Source organism: Pleurodeles waltl, chromosome 2_2, assembly GCF_031143425.1.
Source record: "Pleurodeles waltl isolate 20211129_DDA chromosome 2_2, aPleWal1.hap1.20221129, whole genome shotgun sequence".
NCBI lineage: Eukaryota > Metazoa > Chordata > Amphibia > Caudata > Salamandridae > Pleurodeles > Pleurodeles waltl.
Window position 1 is genome coordinate 879,540,432 of NC_090439.1, and position 19,235 is coordinate 879,559,666.

Consider the following 19,235-nt stretch of genomic DNA (forward strand, 5'->3'; position numbering starts at 1 on the left):
AGTTCCACAACATGAGTAAACCAACATCACTCACGCCATTCCTGACATGTGATCACCTGTACCTAAGTCCAGACAACACACATATCCCACTGAATAGGCATGTACACATGATGTACACATGGACCTACATGATTGCCATTGTACTGACAATATATCCCACAATGACAACACCTGTATTAGAAACAGTAGTACAGCTAAACCATTACATCTGGAATTATGAGGCGAGTCAATACCAATTCCTGCCCAAACTGTCCACATCAGCTAGGCTTAGGGCAGCAATGACTGTCCCACTCCATAAGATGTGCCCCCAAGTAACCTTTGAGACATGATGTAGGCAGGAAATACTATATGTTGCACTCTTATTGGTAGGGCATTGGCAGATATAGCATGGACATGGCATATTGTCAAAGGGTAGGTCAGCGCAGCCACTTACCTCCTCTACAACAAAGCCATTGGGACAAAAGTGATTTGCCCACATGTCAATGGCATGGAAATGCATGGTAAGGGCAAATAGACAAAAACAGACACCCAAGGTTGAATCTTCTTCCGTTACAACCTTCACATACCCCATACTATGAATATGAAGGGACAATAGGGATACAAGTACAAACCCATATGTACAGTCCTATACTGGCCATACCTGTTGACTAATTAAGTCAATACCTGTACCAGGACAAAAGTTAACTAGACCCTGGACCACATTTGTCAGGCACTCAGTAGCAAATACAGGTGATCAACACAGATGGCAGTGGTCTGACACCTTAGAGCTACATCATAACATATGCTGATGTATGGACCTGGAAATACTCTATGGGCAGGATGATACAGTAGCTTACATCCATATGTATGGCTGGGTGGAGTCACAAACATGTGGCTTTGGCATTTGTGCATCTCCACATGAAGTCATAGATATACCTTGACATAGATGATCTCAACGTACACATGGCCAACCCTAATGACAGATCTCCATCTAATAGTCAGGCAATGAGAGTACCACATATTCCCACAAGTCTACATACATGTAGCACCTACTACATTGTCACAGCTGCTAAAGTATGACAGCAAAAACCATATTACCAGAACTAAGTACAAGGATACAGTCAGTAATCCCCCCCTTGTGGCTGCTGTGCTGCCCTCAAATGCCCATCCACCGCAGTGTAGGCCACCGCCAAAATGCGTGCCATTGGAGCGCCAGTGTCGGAAGGGCACCCCTCCCTCATTGGGAGGAGATCCCCAGCTGGGCTTTATTGATCTTCCAGGTCCATCGTCTCAGGGCCTCCCAGCGCTTTCGACAATGGGTGCTCTACTAGCTGTGGACCCCCAGGGTGTGCACTTGCTTGGCAATGGCATGCCAAATCCCCTTCTCCTGATGGATGTTGACCTGCATGGATGAGGCAGAGAAAAGGAGAAAGTCATGTACCCATGCACCATACCAATAAGAGTGGTCAGTACACATCAGTCACAACAGGTAGGCACACATACCCATCCTCTCTGCTCACACGCCTTCACATTATGCCATCTTCATGCATCTACACCCTCACAAGTTCAAATGCTGGATGCAGTCTCACACACAACACCTATCACACATGGCTAGGTCACTAGACTCACCTTCTCCTCTGGTGCCCCATATAGCTGTTCATACAGGGGTAGGACCTCCTCCACTAGCTTCTCCAGCTCTTCTGGGGTGAAGGCAGGGACCCTATCACCTGCCTAACTTGGCATGATGGCTCCCAGAGGCAGTACACAGCAGCTCATATCGTGGAGGTCTTGCTGGCAACAGCATCAGGAGTCAAGTGAGCTATATTTCAGAAAATGGCGGTCACGCCACCACGTACAGGTCCGTCGCCGCTGGCGGTCATGCCCATTGGCCCTAGTTCACCAAAGGCAGCAATGTTAACCAATGGTAAGTTGCATGGCAGTTGCGACTGCCTACCGCAAAGACGACTTCCGCCAGCAGACTTAGGTCACTTCCAACTGTCCATTACAGTAGGTCATGCGCCGGCCACTTTGGGCACATGTAATCAATTGATGTGCTTAATTATCTGCGTCTGTCACTTACTCCCCCAAACATCTGTGTAACCATGTGTAGAGCCATCATGGTTGTGCAACTGATTGTGTAAATTTGAAAACAATGATGTGTTGAGGGAGTATATATGGTGAGAACAATGTAAAGCTACTCTGAGGTACCTAGGCCACAGGTAAATATTGGTAGAATCCAAAACATATGGGTGATTAGTGCAGGACAGCTTAGTCTCACACACATGTACAATGACATTTGACATTTGTTTCAAATGTACAATCCAATTTACATGTTAGACAATGTGCAGCAATGAGGGTGAATTAGGTGCATATCTTTGGTCTGTATTGTATATGACAGAAGTGCTACGCATCCTCTACAGATGTTAGGTGTCAGGTAATCTACAATGTGTTAATGATGTGTGCATACTGCATAACTCATTGTATATTCTCTCCTCTCAACATAGTTATCCTGCCATGAGGAGAGTGAGACATCCACCAATGTACCGTCCACTAGTAGAACTGGATACCATGGAGGAAAGGCATGTCATCCAGACATATCATCTGAATCGTCATGCCATCATGGATCTTTGTACTCAGTTGGAGCCAGATCTGATGCCAGCCATTCCTAATCCCTACGGCAAACCTCCCATTGTTCAAATCTTGTCAGTGTTACACTTCCTGGCCACAGGGACCTTTCAGAATACTGCTGCCTTAACAGCAGGGATGTCTCAGCCCATGTTTAGTCTGGTGTTGAAGGATGTACTGTGTGCATTGTTGAAACACCTAGACAGCTACATCAGGTTTCCCCAACAAGCAGATTTAGCCTATTTGAAGGCAGACTTTTATGACATGGGACACATTCCTCATGTGGTAGGATCCATTGATGGCATCCATGTAGCCCTGGTCCCTCTCAGTGCCAAGGAACAGGTTTATAGGAACAGGAAGAACTATCATTCAATCAACGTACAGGTGGTGTGCCTGGCAGACCAGTACATCTCACAAGTCACAGCCAAGTTTCCAAGATCTGTGCATGATTCCTACATAATGCGGAACAGCAATGTCCCACATCTGAGGGCACAACTACAAACAGAGAGGGCCTGGCTGGTTGGTAAGTTTGCACTGTGTTGTGTGCCTGTGTAATATCACCTGTCGTCACAATATAGCCAGTCGCAGGACCCATTTACGAGTTGTTCTACCATTGTGTTCACAGGTGACTCAGGATATCCAAACCTTCCTTGGCTGTTGACGCCAGTACGGTACCCAGCTAAGCCAGGGGAACTCCGTTACAATGAGGCCCACGGGAGGACAAGGCGTGTAATCGAACAAACATTTGGGCCCAAAGGCAAGATTCAGGTGCCTGGACCTATCTGGAGGAGCCCTCCTCTACTTGCCCCACAAGGTACGCCAAATAATCCATGCCTGCTGTGTGCTCCACAATCTAGCCCTGAGATGTCAGATACAATTGATAGCAGATGAGGGTGAGGCAGCTAGACCAGTGCCTGGAAATACTGATATGGCAAGATGAGGAGCCACTAGAAGAGGGAGCAGATGACATTAGGGCAGATCTCATCAATCAGTACTTCCACTGATATACAGGTATGTGAAGTTGACCTTTAGAAGTGTTGAATGTGCACAATTTGAAGTAGATGGCTGCCATAACACCTCCTGTTTTGAATCATCAGTGGGGGTGTAATGAGCTCCACTGCCTATGTGTGAGTGTGGAAGCAGACTGATAGATTGTAATATGTACAGTAAAAAATGGTCTGCTCTAACATGTATTCTTACAACTGATCCTAACATACACTTCTGTAATGGACTACTCAGTTTTGTGTTATGTTTCTAGCATTCTCCTATCCTCTTTTCCTTCCACTCACTGAAATTGCTATTTCGTATTTGGCTCTGCAACCTATGGCTTGAGGTATTCATTGTCAGTGCCCAATGGTAATTGTTGACAGAAAATGAGAGGTGTACATGACAGATAGCTGGTAAAATAGATCTAGTTACAGTTGGATGGAAACTTTTTGTACTACCTTCATATAAGTGTGGTTGTGACTGCTTAGTTCTTTCCTATTACCAGTGGGATTGGGGGGATGTGAAATGGTGAGATACATGTCAGTTGAAGTTTGTGGCCCATGTGTGATGATTGGATCATGGCCTCGGGCTACACAATAGGTGGGGTACTTTGTGATGACCATGGGACCTAGTTGTGTTTGTATTCTGATGTTGCTGTCCAGGGGGCAGGTAACTGTATTGTGACAAAGGTGAGTAACAATCCTACAGGTACGGGCCCTATATTAGTGTATGGTTAAAGTACAGGGTTCCTCAGTGACCTCATGGGACATGTGTTCATGTAGCTATGGTATGGTATGTGAAGAGTCTGTACCTGGTGATATATATGTCCAATCTGGGTGCCCCTGCTTTGTAGATGGGTTTCCATGAGCATGACTTCTATTACCTGTATTTGGGCACTGTATGGCACCATGCCTTCCATCCTGTTAGTACTCTGTCATGCTCTATTTGCAGAATGGAATGCTGACTATAAAATGGTGTTGGCCTGGATTTCACCCTCTCTGGCATCTGTTATGTGACATTTATGTTGTCATGTGTCTCCTGCTGAGGGAACCTCCATCTGATGACCATTACACTGGCTGTTAGATGCAGAGGGGTATGACCAGAGCACAGTTGGAAAGCATGGCAATTGTTGATATATTATAAAAGACACATATACAGTAGCTGTGTTCAATTGTGATTTATTGTGCATATCAGGACACTAAAGGTCAAAATCAAAGTGCTTAAATGAAAAATAGGGTGATGAGTTAGGTCATGGTAGATGGATTCATCAGAGTAGCAGCTACACCAGTTGGTTACACAGGTCCAGTGTCCTTGTGCCATGGGAAAATGGAGTCATGTCTCACAATAGTCTACAGGGTGTATCATTGGCACACAAGGGTGACATATCAGGAGAGGTTTACTTCCTGGCAGCGTGTTTGGTCTTGACATCTGCTCCAGCCGGATGTATGGGTTGACGTCCATGTTTGCGCGGGTGTTCTTCAGCTACAGAGGGAGGGGTGTCTAAGGCATGTGGTTCCCCTGCCGGGGCCTCCATTCCACTACCTGCTGCAGCTGTAGATGGGGCAGATGTTAAGTTGCTAGTTAAAAGGGCCTGATGGTATGTTGTGGAACCAATGAAGGTGGTATTGATGTCCCTCAGCACCCCTGCAATGGTAGCAATGGTGGCATTATGTGTCTGCCACTACTGCATGACTTCCTGATGGTATTCCCTATGCAGCCTTTGACTCTCCCCCAACATGGTGATTATTTGGCCCATCCTGCCCTGGGAACTTTGGCATGCTCCCAGGACTTGGTAGATGGTTTCCTGGTCAGTGGAGTCCATTTGAGGCCCCATCCTCTGACCCACAGCATCCCTCCTACACACCTTACCCCAGGTGCCTGTGCCCTTGGCACGGTGTACCCACTCCCAGTGGTAGCAGGGCCTTCATTGTCAGGGATGTCAAGGTTCGACTCAGGTCCCTGTACTGTGGGGCGCACAGTTGATTGAACAGTCCTTTGGACACAGGTTGGGGGGCGAATGGCTACTTATGAGGGGTGGGCGATGTTGATGTGGGCAGGGTGAGGCAGGGAGTAGTTGACTGACCGGGTGTCACAGATGGTTGTTCGTCATTGCCCAGACATCCAGGTGTGTTGTCCTCACTGGGCCCTTCATCTTGAGAGAGACTGGCAGTCTCAGATATTCTCTCCACAGTGGCAATGGCAGGGTTACCTGTGGAGGGAGGGAGACACAGAGTTCAGATTGGAATGTGTCTTTGGTTACCTCTTTGTGAGAGGCAGGCAGTGGCTTTACATGATTTCCTGCAAGGACATTGACAGATGCTGCACAGCACACCTTAGCTGCACATACTACTCTGTGACTTGATTTCCATACTCACTCCATGTTGGGAGCTGTCATACAAGTTTGGTACAGATAGCGCTGCAAATGGTTCTGCTTTTGTCTGATAATTGTTATGACTGTTCACCTCTGTTATCTAGTGAATAGTAAGGCTTGCTAAATGTCACACATTAAAGCTGCACAATGATGTCCTAATGGGAACACAGTATGTGAGTTGCAAAGGTAATAGTCCTGTATCTAGATGTTGTGCATGCGCATTAACTCAACCATCTTACTTTCCAACCCAGGTCAGTTTATTTCTGGCTTATGATATTTAATCTGTGGCCATTAGGAATGTACACTCAGCTGTAGCTGTATATTGTTTTGTTTGCTATTGTGAGTGTGCCATTGCATTGATGTCATTGCCATGTACTGGACCTCACTAGGACAATCTAGATAGTGTAGCTAGTACTTTAGTTGTACATGCATGAAATGTGATGTGTTGTGCATGTTCCAGGTTTTCACAACTAATGGGTTAGTGAATTTTGGGAGTCGTAGTGATATGATTAGCCAGCAGTTAACGTGCTATTGCCAAGGGCTGTGAGGGCATGTGGGATGAGCAGAGTGGTGGCATGCAGGAGAGGGGCATTAGTTGAATAGATGGGAAGTGTAGTTGGACATTTAGTTAATTAGGAAGTATTGGGTGGTGAGGAAGCATGCAAGACAATAGAGATGTGTGACATGACTGTTGTGGGTACTTACCAGACTCCAGTCCCCTAGGTATTCCAATCAGGCTCTCAGAATGCAGTATGTCCATGACCTTCTCCTCCCATGATGTGAACTGTCAGGGAGGAGGAGGGGACCTAACGCCAGTCTTCTGCACAGCTATCTGATGGCGTGATGCCATGGAACGTACCTTCCCTTTGAGGTCTTTCCACCTCTTCCTGATGTTGACCCTTGTGCATGGATGGTTGCCTACTAAGTTGACCCTGTCGACTATCCTTTGCCACAACTCCATTTTCCTGGCAATCAATGTTTGTTGGACCTGTGCTCCAAACAGTTGTGGTTCTACCCTGACAATTTCATCCACCATGACCCTCAACTCATCATCAATGAAACATGGGTGTTTTTGTAGGGACATGGTAGTAGTTGTGTAGACGGGTTGAGGGGGTGTTGAGAGTGGAAGGGTGCAGTGTTGGGTAATTGGTGAGGTATGGGTGTTGCGTTGTAGGAGTGATACGCTTGTCACGAATTGTGTGTGCTAGTGATATGTATATTGTGTTAGTTGTGCTGATAAGGGGTTTGTGATGTGTATGTGTGCCTATTGTAGAAACATGCTATATCTATTATTTTCTCCTACTCTCTAGTTATCTGAATGGCATTTTTGTTGCAAAGGATTGTGGGTTGTGAAGGGGTGTGTTATATAGTGCAGTGAGTAGGTGTGTCAGTGTGTGGATGTTTGCCAGGTGTGGGGTATTCACACTATCCAATGTGGTGTGGTGTTCTGACTGATGTGACTTTTGACCGTGGTGGTTCGCACCACCAATGGTTTTCTGCCAAAGCAGAACTGCTGTGGTGATTTGTGGCTCGTAATCTGGTGGGTGGATTTGTGTGGGGGTGGCGGTGCTGGTGGTGGGACCACCTTTTTCTCACCCTCCAGTGTCCAGGCGGTTTCAGATTTTTAGCTGAATTTCGGCGGTCTTCACAGTGTGACTCTAATAGTGCAGTCGGAGTGCCGCCAACATGGCAGTCTTTTGGCATCCACCACCACGGCGGTCTTCCCAAAAGACCACCAAACTCGGAATAAGGCCCATTATCTGTGAAATCTCACTGTACTGATGCCCTTCCACACTGTTTATTTTCCTGTTGTTGGCATATGTTTGTGCCTTTTTTGCCATATTTCTAAAACCAAATAAAAATATTTTTCAGGAATCTGACTTGCCCTACATTTTTAAGTCTTGCACATTACTGAAAAGTAAAGAACCAGAGGGTCTAGCTAACTTGGTTGGCAGCTATGCTAAAGCTATGAATAACTTAATATACATAAAATCATAGACACCAGGGATGTTCATGCGCCTTGCAGAGGTGCCTTAAACCACAGGTTCAGGCACAGTTGTTCTCGGTGAGGGGTAAGGTGGATTAGTTTAACCCATTGTCATATGTACCTTGATATCACTGTAGCTCCACTGGCTAGAGGTTGTAGGCATGAATATGTGTTATGAAATAAGTTAATAAAACAGAAATGATCCATAAAGTATTTATATGATACTGAATTACACTCAATGTAATTCTCGACTACCTACAGGGCAGAAACTGATCATTGTGTGAAAATGAGCATTAGCTCATTAGTGAAAGGGGTTGCTATTGAACTTCAGTGCACATTCAGTACCCATGAACAACATTAGAGCCAGTCTCAAATAAGACAGTAGAACAGTATACTCATTCTACACTTATCTAGGACAGTGCAGATCCTAACTATTCAGGCTACCTAAAGTCATCAAATATAGAGAAGGTTAGACTTCGTCACACACCTAAGTGTGACTACTGCAAGTGGTCCTTTGGATAATAAATACTCACTAAACAGGCTTTGGAGTGTCAAATGGCGAGTCACTCAAGAGACAGTACTTTTGGACCGGTAGTAGAATGGTGGGTACTTGATGAATGTGGAGTGCTATCCTTTGTTAATGGTCATGCTTTATTTCAGTTCAACAACAGTTTTGTAATCTAAGTCTGATGGGCCATTGTTCACTAAATTACATTCTTCTAACTCAACAGACCCTGTTATTCGAGGTACAGGAACTCACTGGTTGCTGGACTTCTGCACAGTCCAGCGATAAAAATCAAGTTTGGTAGAAATAATTTGCTCTGATCTTCAAATCTAGTGGTATCAATGTGCAAAGGCTTCTATATTCCATTCAGTATGATCTCACCAGGACAACTAGGAAAGACATTATCAATTGTTGCAAATGATAAGGCTACTGACAAATCAAGTTTCCCAATGAAGTAAAAGTTGGATCTTATTATGATTCATTTTTTAATTGTGGAAGATGGAGCAGCTTATTATTTAACATTCCCACTCTTTGAGATACAGAGCAAGGATGAAGTGGGATGAAGTGGGCTGAAGGGAGAGACAGATCTTGTAATTATAAACATAGAGCCTCATTTACAAGTGTAATTTTGTATTATGTAAAGTAGTGCTACGTAGTACTACTTACTACAAAATGCAATCTCAATTTTGCAGGAACTCTCCCTCTTTCCTCCCATATTTACTGCTAAGTAGTAAACTTACGTGTGTGAGGCTCTCCACATTGAAAATATGGGAGAGGTGGAGATTTCCACTTGCAGGTTTGTGAATTATCCACCACTAAATGGGAGGAGTTTATGGAGGGTTAAGGAGGGGTTTAGGAAGGGTTAAGGGGGAGCCTAGGGAGGAGCAGGCGCCCACCTATAAAAAAATAAGCCGATTGCTATTCACAAACTGCACTTCTAAAGGTACTGCTACCAAAAATGAGCCAAAACAGTAGTAAATGTAGTCCATCTCTTCACCCATCTCAACACAGCACTGCCGCTTTTCCTCTGAAACTGTTGGCAGCCCAGGATCACACTTGTCAAATGATCCAGGAGAATCTAAATGAGAACAAATGCAAAACCAAAAACCGACTACTCTACAAAATTACATCTGCATACATCAAATAGTTAGTCATTATTCGAAACATGTGTTGATCCCAACATGTAACATACATATAATGTTATATTTTCTCATTAGTTTTTATTTATTATTTTTAGCAATATTTCTTATTATCCACACAACTTTACATCTGATTACATCACCTATTACAACATAATCTACCACAATATAATCAGTTATGCCTACACGGCTAAACAGACCCTTCTCCACACATCGTGATATAAAACTCAACATATATTCACACAAATCCACAGTCATTCATCAAACATACCTCAGTTATAACAAACATTTCAAAACATTAAATGAGCATACAGGAAGACACAGCAAGAGTATATTTATTAAATCCTAATATATCAAGAATTATTGAATACTTCAAGAGCAATTATTAACTTTCCTCTATTGCAGTGGTTCCCAACCTTTTGACTCCTGAGGACCCCCAATGAATCATTACTGGAAGCCGGGGACCCCCAGCAATTTGTACAATTTAATTTTCAAACATTAAAACAGTAATTCGCAAAAAATATAACAAGTACACACCAAACAAGTACTCAAATTACTAAAGATAAAATTATTTTATATTGAAAAAATATGCAAAAATCGAAACATTTTACTGGAAAGGTTGGCGCTGCATCTCGGCAACTACCTTTTCAATGTTTGTTTTTTATTTAGGAAAGGTGAATCCTCAGGTCAGATTCTACATTTCCGGAGCGATTTGTTTTTATTTTTTAGGCATGCAAGATCTGAGAAAGCTTTTTCACATAAACAAGTGAAGGGGAAAGGAAGTAAACCATAAGGGCCTCTCATCTCTCCCTAGCCTCTCTGTCACATGTATTTCATTTGTTTTATAGCACCTCTCATACCACTGTAGGGTGTCAGGGCACTGTACAGGGGACTTACCAGGTGTAGGATTCACATGTCATCCACACTGGTAGGCATTTTCTAAGAGTGCTTGGTCCCGAGAAGTACAAATTTAGGATTCAGAACACAGCACAGTGATTATCAATGACGTTGGCTAGAAGAATGTATTTCTACACAAGCAAACGTTTTTTAGCAGCATAAGGAAAATGAAAGACTAGGAAAAAAAAACTTTCTAATTTGTGCCATGCTGTTTGCATGCAGCTCTTTAATGGCAGTTCACAACTCATTGTGCTAGATTAAGATTATGAACTGCACCGTAACAAAATAATCTCTGTGACAAAAGCAGTAACCCACTGTGCCATGCACATAAAATACAGTTTTTTCCAATATACACGTTCTTTGCAGCAGGCATATTAACCACCTGTGCTATCTTGGAGTCAAAACTGCAACTAGACAAAGCTCCCATCTCTCTTCAGCAGATACATTAATCACTTGAGTTAGCTTGATGTTTTAATTGTTGCTGTACAAGGAGCTTTGCAGTGGGTTTAAAACTGCTCAACAAATGAAGTAATAAAAATGAAAACACGCACGCAGAGAAGTGCCTTTCTCCTAGCCCAGGCCTGCGGACCCCCTGGGAATGTGTCACGGACCCCTTGGGGTCCGCGGACCACAGGTTGGGAACCACTGCTCTATTGTATACTACAGTGGTTCCCAACCTGTGGTCCGCGGACCCCAATGAAGAAAATGCTACACAGAAGGAAATGCTACACTGTATCTCACACAAAGTGAGTACTACCTCAAACTAATGCCACACTGTATCTTACACAATGTGAGTACTACCTCAAAGAAAAAAGAGTATCTCTTCGTCCATGGGGTACCACTGAAGAACTTTATATGTCCACAAGTGAGTGATAGATAGACTAAATGGGCCAGATGAATGACGCCACCTGGCGCAAAGCCCTAAGCTCCCCTAGAAACTCAGTCACTGCTGCCCAATCCAGTCCAGATTCATACTATTCAAAAATCTACACAGGGTTTACCTCATCCACGTCAGGTTATGGTTAATGGGATGAATTACCTTCCTACTCTGTTTACGCTGCTCCATGCACCATGGAGATTTGCTACAAATGACTAGAGGCGGCCCGGTCCTGACCCCGTATTGGGGGGGTCACAACTTGTCTTTGGAGCGTCCAGGGGTGGCCCCTACCCCACAACTCCAAACTCATTATCCTACTTATCTTGGAAAAATTTGAAAGTGATTGATATAAAAGAGCTATACTATGACTGAGACATGTGGGAGCAAAGCACAATATAGGAAGACTCTGGAAGGCAGCAAAAGCCCTGACAGAATGGAAAACAGGATTAGATGAATGCATGGACCCAGACAAATCAATCTATTCAGCTAGGGGCTACCCAGAACAACATGCAAAAGTCTGAGGAGCCTGGGCCCACAATAAGGGGATACCACTTAATCTGAACACTGCCACACCCCAACCCTTCACAGAGTGTGGGCCTATGATGCCTGAAAAATAAGTCCTACATACCAGTGAAGAAGAGGTCCTACGTGTGAATCAATAGAAGAAGGCAAGGAACTTGGAGGAGATGCAATCCAGGGAGGATGGGCTTGTGTGGTGATTTCTGAAGACTTTTTATTATTTCCTCTGTACTTAAAGAGGTATTGGGGAAATGATAAAATATGTTATGAAAATATACTCCATTTCAGACCTGGAGTAAGGCCAGCACCACACATGGACACTCATAGGGATGGCAACACACGCCTATAAAAAATAATAGAGATAGGGACTTCAATTGGAACCCAGTAGAAAATAATGTTAAAATAAACTAATTGTTTGAATTTAAAAATTTTAAAGATATACCTACATTTAATTTGATATTATCAAAAATAGGTATTATTTCATGCTAAAATGTTTTATTAAGTTTTTATTTAAAAATAAAAGGAGATTTACTTTAAAATAATTAAATTCATTTAAATTAACTCTACACATCACTTTTTGCATTTGTTAATACAAAATAAATAAATATAAACATGTAACTTTAGGTGGGATTATTTTAATGAAACTTTTTAAAATAATTAGAAACGAATGCAATACATTTAGCTGACTAAACTATTTTATTACCATTAAATTAATGGTGCTGCATAATTTTTTATTTTGCTTTACAGTTAAAATAAATATATAAAATTAATTTTCATTAATTAACATAAGAAATAATATTGTTTTAAAAAAATATACAACCTCATTTTTAACATTTTTCCGATACTTTGCCATGAAAGATATCTGCCTGAATAGTGGAGAACTCTGCCTATGTGCGAAAAGTTACTAATAGTAGCTTTACAGTCATAATTTTGGCTCCATCTCTGTTTTAGGGCATGGAAACGTTTAAGTCTATACTTTGTAGTAAATTTACAATTGGAAATGGTGAAAAGCAAAAAGTAGGAATTTACTACAAAGTATAAGAGTAAATTTGCACACATAGATTTACCCATGTGTAAATTTACCTTTGTGGTTAGGCCCTATTGCCTTTACACTCTACAAAAGAAGTACAAACTCTCTTCTTTTGATTCAGTTTGTTGTAGGAGGTCCTGGGCCTAAGTAATAGGAGTCTAGTGATACCTGAAGATAAAAGGGTTTCCAAAAAAGGAAGAATGTGGGTAGAGGGGCATTAAAAAAATTACAATTTGCACTTTTAATGACAGCAGATGAGTGAATTTGGTGTACTGGAGGCTTGCGTACTAACACTCAAAAGCAATCTCTTGCAGACACAATTTTGAGCTGCACAACAAAGGGCAAACAGCAATAGTAACCACATGAGTTGTGGGTGAGTAATAAAGATTCATTATTTTATAATAATTTTACCATTGCCTCAATTTAAGGCAGCAACACTGAGGGGGTCATTACGACCCTGGCGGAAGGCGGAGAAGCGGCAGTAAGACCGTCAACAGGCTGGCAGTCTTTTTTTTTGTATTATGACCATGGCGGTTACCGCCATGGTCATCCGCCGGTTCTCTGTTCCGCCCGCCGGGCTGGAGACCAGGGTCTCCAGCCCGGCGGCCGTCACCATACTGCCGCCGGTATTTTGACCCGGCCTACCGCCATGGATTTCATGCAGTTTGATACCGCCATGAAATCCATGGCAGTAAGCACTATCAGTGCCAGGGAATTCCTTCCCTGGCACTGATAGGGGTCTCAAGCCACCCCCCACCCCCACCCCGACTCCCTCCCCTACCCCCCCACCACCCCCCAAAGGTGGCAGGATCCCCCTCTCCACCCGACCCCCAACATAACAACACTCATACACACACGACACGCATGCAGGCACCACCAACACACATACACGCACACACCCCGACATACATGCAAACATCCACACACACAGTCAGACACCCACATCCACATTCAAACATACACGCACACATCCATACCGACATAACTACAGATATACACGCACTCATTCCCATACACGCAACACCACGCACGCACACAACACCCCCCCGCCCCCCTCCCCTCACGGACGATCGACTTACCTGGTCCGACTATCCTCCGGGAGCCATGGGGGCTGCTCCGCCGACACCACACCGCCAACAGAACACCGCCATGGCGAATCACAGGACGTGATTCGCTGGGCGGGGTTCTGTTGGCGTGGCGGTGGAGGTGGAGCAACCTCCACTTCCCCGCCGCCCCCCAGTATGGCTGTTGCCGGCTCTCCGTCCGTAAAAGGACGGAGAGCTGCCAACGGTCATAATAGGCCGAGCGGCAAACCGCCACCACTGGCGGTCTTCCGCACGGCGGTCCCTCGGCGGTCTTGGAAAAAGACCGCCGAGGTCAAAATGACCACCTGAAACTTGTTCTAAAGCATTGTTTCATATTATGATACTTGTAGGGGAGATTTATACAAAGCAGATTTTATCATTCTCCATTATCCGAACACTAAAAAAGACACAAATCAAGCCAAACTAGTGAACATGATATCTATCATATGACAAACACAGTGAGATCGGGATTTACAGACATTCATCCTGTTATGTATATCCCCATTACTACCTAAGGAGCTACTGTTTACTTGTTTTCATATATTCTCCTTGTTTTCATTCTGCTTTGCAGTTCAGTGTCCCAATGCCTCACAGTAATGGAGCCTACAGAAATCTGCTAAATAAATATCAATAAATTGGACACAGAGTTTGAACCATGATCTGTCAAGGATTGATGAGTCATATTTAAAATATCAACTGACACAGATAAAGCATGGTTACATTCTTATGTGAGTGTGCTTACATGTCTTTATGGGAACTGTGACCAACACAGATAGACCCTATGTAGGATGTTATTGATATTAGAAGATACGCAGTTCATTGAATGTGTTAGTGCCAGGTCATAGGAATATTTGTAGCTTAAAAATTCATGTACTATCTAGAACACCCATGCAATGGTTTTATTTACTGAATACATGGCAAGACAGATGCCTAATGAAAAAAAAACTTTCTTTGGAGGCAACAGAATTGATAAATTTACAAAAGAAGCTCAAACAAAATAGAATAGTTACGAAAAGAGCACCTTTCCTGGCAGGAGTCTACCTTCTTAGTTATTTTAAAAGTCAACAAGGGTTCCAATGACGGGTCACTTATTCATACCCATCACCTTGTTGAACAACATATATGGGAAGATAGTAGTTAACAGGCTGTCTGTAGGAAATAGCAGCCATAACATTTGGATACATATTTTAAAAGGAATGTTAAGTTATATTAAATTGTGTGTTTTCCTATGTTCTACTTTCAAGTATATACAGGTATTAGAAGTGTTCCTTGTCCCTCATTAGTTCAATGTATGAACTAAGCCAATAGATGAGCAATTTATAATATGTCAAAATTGGGAATTCATCATATTTGCATTTCTCATTAACTCATTCAGCAGCAGTAGAAGAAACAAAAACATCACAGAGCAATACTGTTAGGACGTTGGCAATCTTGAGTCTTCAGTATAAACTCCTGATCTGGTGAGCCTATTGGTATGTTGTCAGATGATCTTGAGAAGTCAGAAGGCTCCGTCTCTTTGGGGTGCAAAGCAATAGTTGTTCATGTGGAGCCTAGTAGGAGTCTGGTTACAGGTCTATGGGCCCAATAGGGTATGGTTTAGGAAATCCTTTGTACTCTTCACATGGGCTTGCTGTGCTAGGCAGGGGTGTAACAAAGGCCCCAGCAGCCCCTGCGGTGCGGGGGGGGCTGGGCTCCAGGGAGCTCCCTCCCCATAGCACCTGCCTGTGTGAGTCTAGAGGGGGGTCCCCTCCACGTTCAAGTTTCACTAAGCCACTGGTGCTGGGTTGGTTGGGGGAGAGCATTAAGGACCATAGATCAAAATATCAAGTCTCTGTGACACAGACCTGATGAGTAGTGAAGCAGGGGCCCTTTGAAGATTTCATTTTACCAGTATTAGAGTAAAACCAAATCTCTACACTACATATGTAGAACTCAACATATCATCTTATTTTCCTGAAACTCACCGATGCATCTCTATACGAGAGAGACAGTGAGCTACAGAGCAGCTGCACTATACTAGAGTTGGGGTCTTAGGCACCCCTGCTCAGGAGGTTAGCCTGATGTAGGATGTATTTATCTTGGCTGTTCATAGCCAAAAGGAATGTAACTAAAATATCAAGCTACAAATTTATTCAATGGTCATTTATGCCTTGATTATAACCAAACAACACTGGATCTGTGACTGCAGCATTTGCACTGCCTCTCTTTATGCTTCTGTTCACGGAAAAACCCTACATTTAAAAGATGTTCGTGGGAAGAATGCCTGTGTCACACCAGCACTCAGAGAGAAAGTTGCCTGAAAGAACTGTGGTTGACTGGGTGTTTGACATCTTGTGACATATCAAGTTATACTACCACATTACCCTTTAGACAACAACATTACACATTAAACACAACACCTGAGACCATCATGTGCACAACACAGCATTGAACACATCCATATTAAGCTATACTCACATTTTCATACTGTAACAAAAGTATACATCAGACATAACTACTGGCATCACCATATGCACAAGGCTGCAATGCATCTCATTTTGCCTTCAACAGCTCATCCAGATCCCGCTACACTCACATATTGCATTACAACAATAATACACATTGCACACAGTCCCTGGAACCATCATGCTCAGAACACAGCTCCAAGTAATCTATATGATTATGAGTTTGGCGGACGGGAACACCCATCCGCCAAACTCCCGACAGGGTGGTTGTCACCATGCTGGCTACCTCCCCGCTGGCCCTATTAAGACTTTCACACTGGGCTGGCCAGCAGAAACCAAGGTTTCCTCCGGTCAGCCCAGTGGGAAAGTGGCAGCAGCATTATCGCCGACTCATTAGCGAGCTGGCGGCAATGCTGCCACCCGCAGGGGGCACCAGCACCCTCATAAAGCACACTGTCTGCTGTGTAGAAAGCGTGCATTACGAGGGTGCTGGGCAGGGGGGCCTTGCCACGGGCATGGGCAGTGCAGGGCCCCCCCCTGTGGCCCGCCTGCTCCTGTTCTCAACTAGGTTGTAATCAGTAGGGCGGCGCTGAGTTCAGCTCTGCCCTGGATGATTCCAACCTCCACCACCGTCAGCCTGTCAGGATCTCCGATCCCTGGCTGCCAACCTCGTAATGTTGCGGTTGGACCACCACAACCGCAGCGGTCTGACAGCCAACACGAGTGTGGTAGTGCGAGGACCACCACACTTGTAATTAGGCCCTAAGTGTTTGACAGTTATGCGCCACGCCCATATGAATCTATTTTCATACATTGCCCCACACCTTAGATACAATTCTTGGCACCATCTCATACACAGCATGGCTCCAAGCCAAACAGGTGACAAAATGTTTTTCATCTCAACCTTACAATGATTGAAGTTATGCTGACACGCCATTATCTACGTGTCAGTAATTCCCCAGAGGTTCATTTAAACTTACAACACCCACATACATACAGAATGCCATCAAAGTCATATGACTGGAAATATCGCATTCAGCAAGCACATCAAGACACATAATGCTCCATATAGCTCTATAACAGGATTCAGCCGGTCAGTATCTATTTCATCACTAAACAATACCCCTAAACACCACAAAACACAATCGAATTAAATACAACAAAGACAGATAATTTTGACTCTGGTCAACCTAAATTCCAGAACTGGAAACTTCTCTCAGCGTCTTAAAGCACTCGCCCTTACAAATGGTGGGAATGCCCTATACAAAAGCACCTAACAAAATCACTTTACAAAACTCCTTAATAAAAAAACACTAAATAAGATATCTAATTATGAACCTATATTTTGTTTGAACAAGTAATGCATTCTCGTTAATCTGTTGCGAATCTGTGCTCGCTTGTCCCCCGTCTATGTTACTATTGGAATATAATTCAGCACTGAGTGGCTGTTTCGATGTTGTTTTAATTGCAAGCAATAAGCACGTCCAGCTTGTACTGTTGCTTTCATAGAACCAGATTATTGGGAGTCTTTAAGTACCTGTTCTAAATGTTCCTTTGTCCCTGTAACAGAGTGACAGCAGTCATCGATGTAACTCCAGAGTTATGGAATGCGTTTGGAAGTTCCTTGGTCAGTATCTTCAACCTCACACGTGTAACACATCCCACCAATATTCTCAATAGCAGGGCCCATATTTCTGATTTTCATGAAGCTGAAGATAAGCCTGGGACCAAAAGGAGCCCCTAACGATCTTAGATGGATCATACTGGAAACTGTCAACGATAACAGAGACTGTACTAGTAGAGTAGACTTTTTGAGAAGGAACAGCGTTGGGTTTATAGATTGAAAACTCACCTAATTGGGCTCAACGATGAGATACCATGGACGAACTTTATCTACAGATAACTATTCCCTCTCTTGGGCTCTGTTTTTATTTTTCATTTTATTTTTGAGTTCCTTCTGTTTCCGGTCCTTATGTTTGACATATTTTCACCTATTCTGGCATTTTTTGATTTTTGCCAATATGGTGTCTATACATGATATTACAATGTAAAATACCACATATCAATGTTCCATTGGAATAGATTTAGCATTTGAGCTTTCCTGCTTTTATTTACTACCCTTTGTTTATGATATCCCAATGGGATTGTCGTCCCCCCTTAGTTTTTTACTTTTATTTTTATTCTTACTTTTTTTTCTTTGTAAAGATTTCTTTTCGTGAGAGTTTTCCCTCACAAGCAGTACCTTACTTCCATTGTATTGTGTCCTTTTTGAGTGTTTACCATTTTGGACCTCTCGTTCTGAGAGCCCTTCCTGTGAGAGTTCTTCCTCTCTTTTTGTGGCTCCTTTTCATTTTTAAGGCTCCTCCCTCAATCGATTCCTCATTGTACTGGGAGCACTGAGGAAATGTAGGTGGAACCGCGACGTGTGGCAACTCCACGAGTAAGTGTTAATATGCCCCTCATATCTTCGAGTTTGGTGCGATCCCAGTCACGAATCTGTAATGGATACCTTTAACGGTCCCGCCACTCGGACTCGGCCGACTTTTTGAGCGCATTATACTCTTGCGCTGGATCGCGTTCCCGCGTCCTTTACAGCTAGTATCGCTTTTCCGTTGCAGAGATGACGCCGAGGGCAGCGCGTCCGCACATTTTTGAGACTCCGTGCTGTAAGGGTGCTTTACTGGAACACTAATTATAACTTGTTTCTGTACGGCCATGGAGACGGGCCATAACATTGCGCAAACATATATTTGCTCTCTCCATTTTGGTCATTTGAATGAAGAGTTTTGG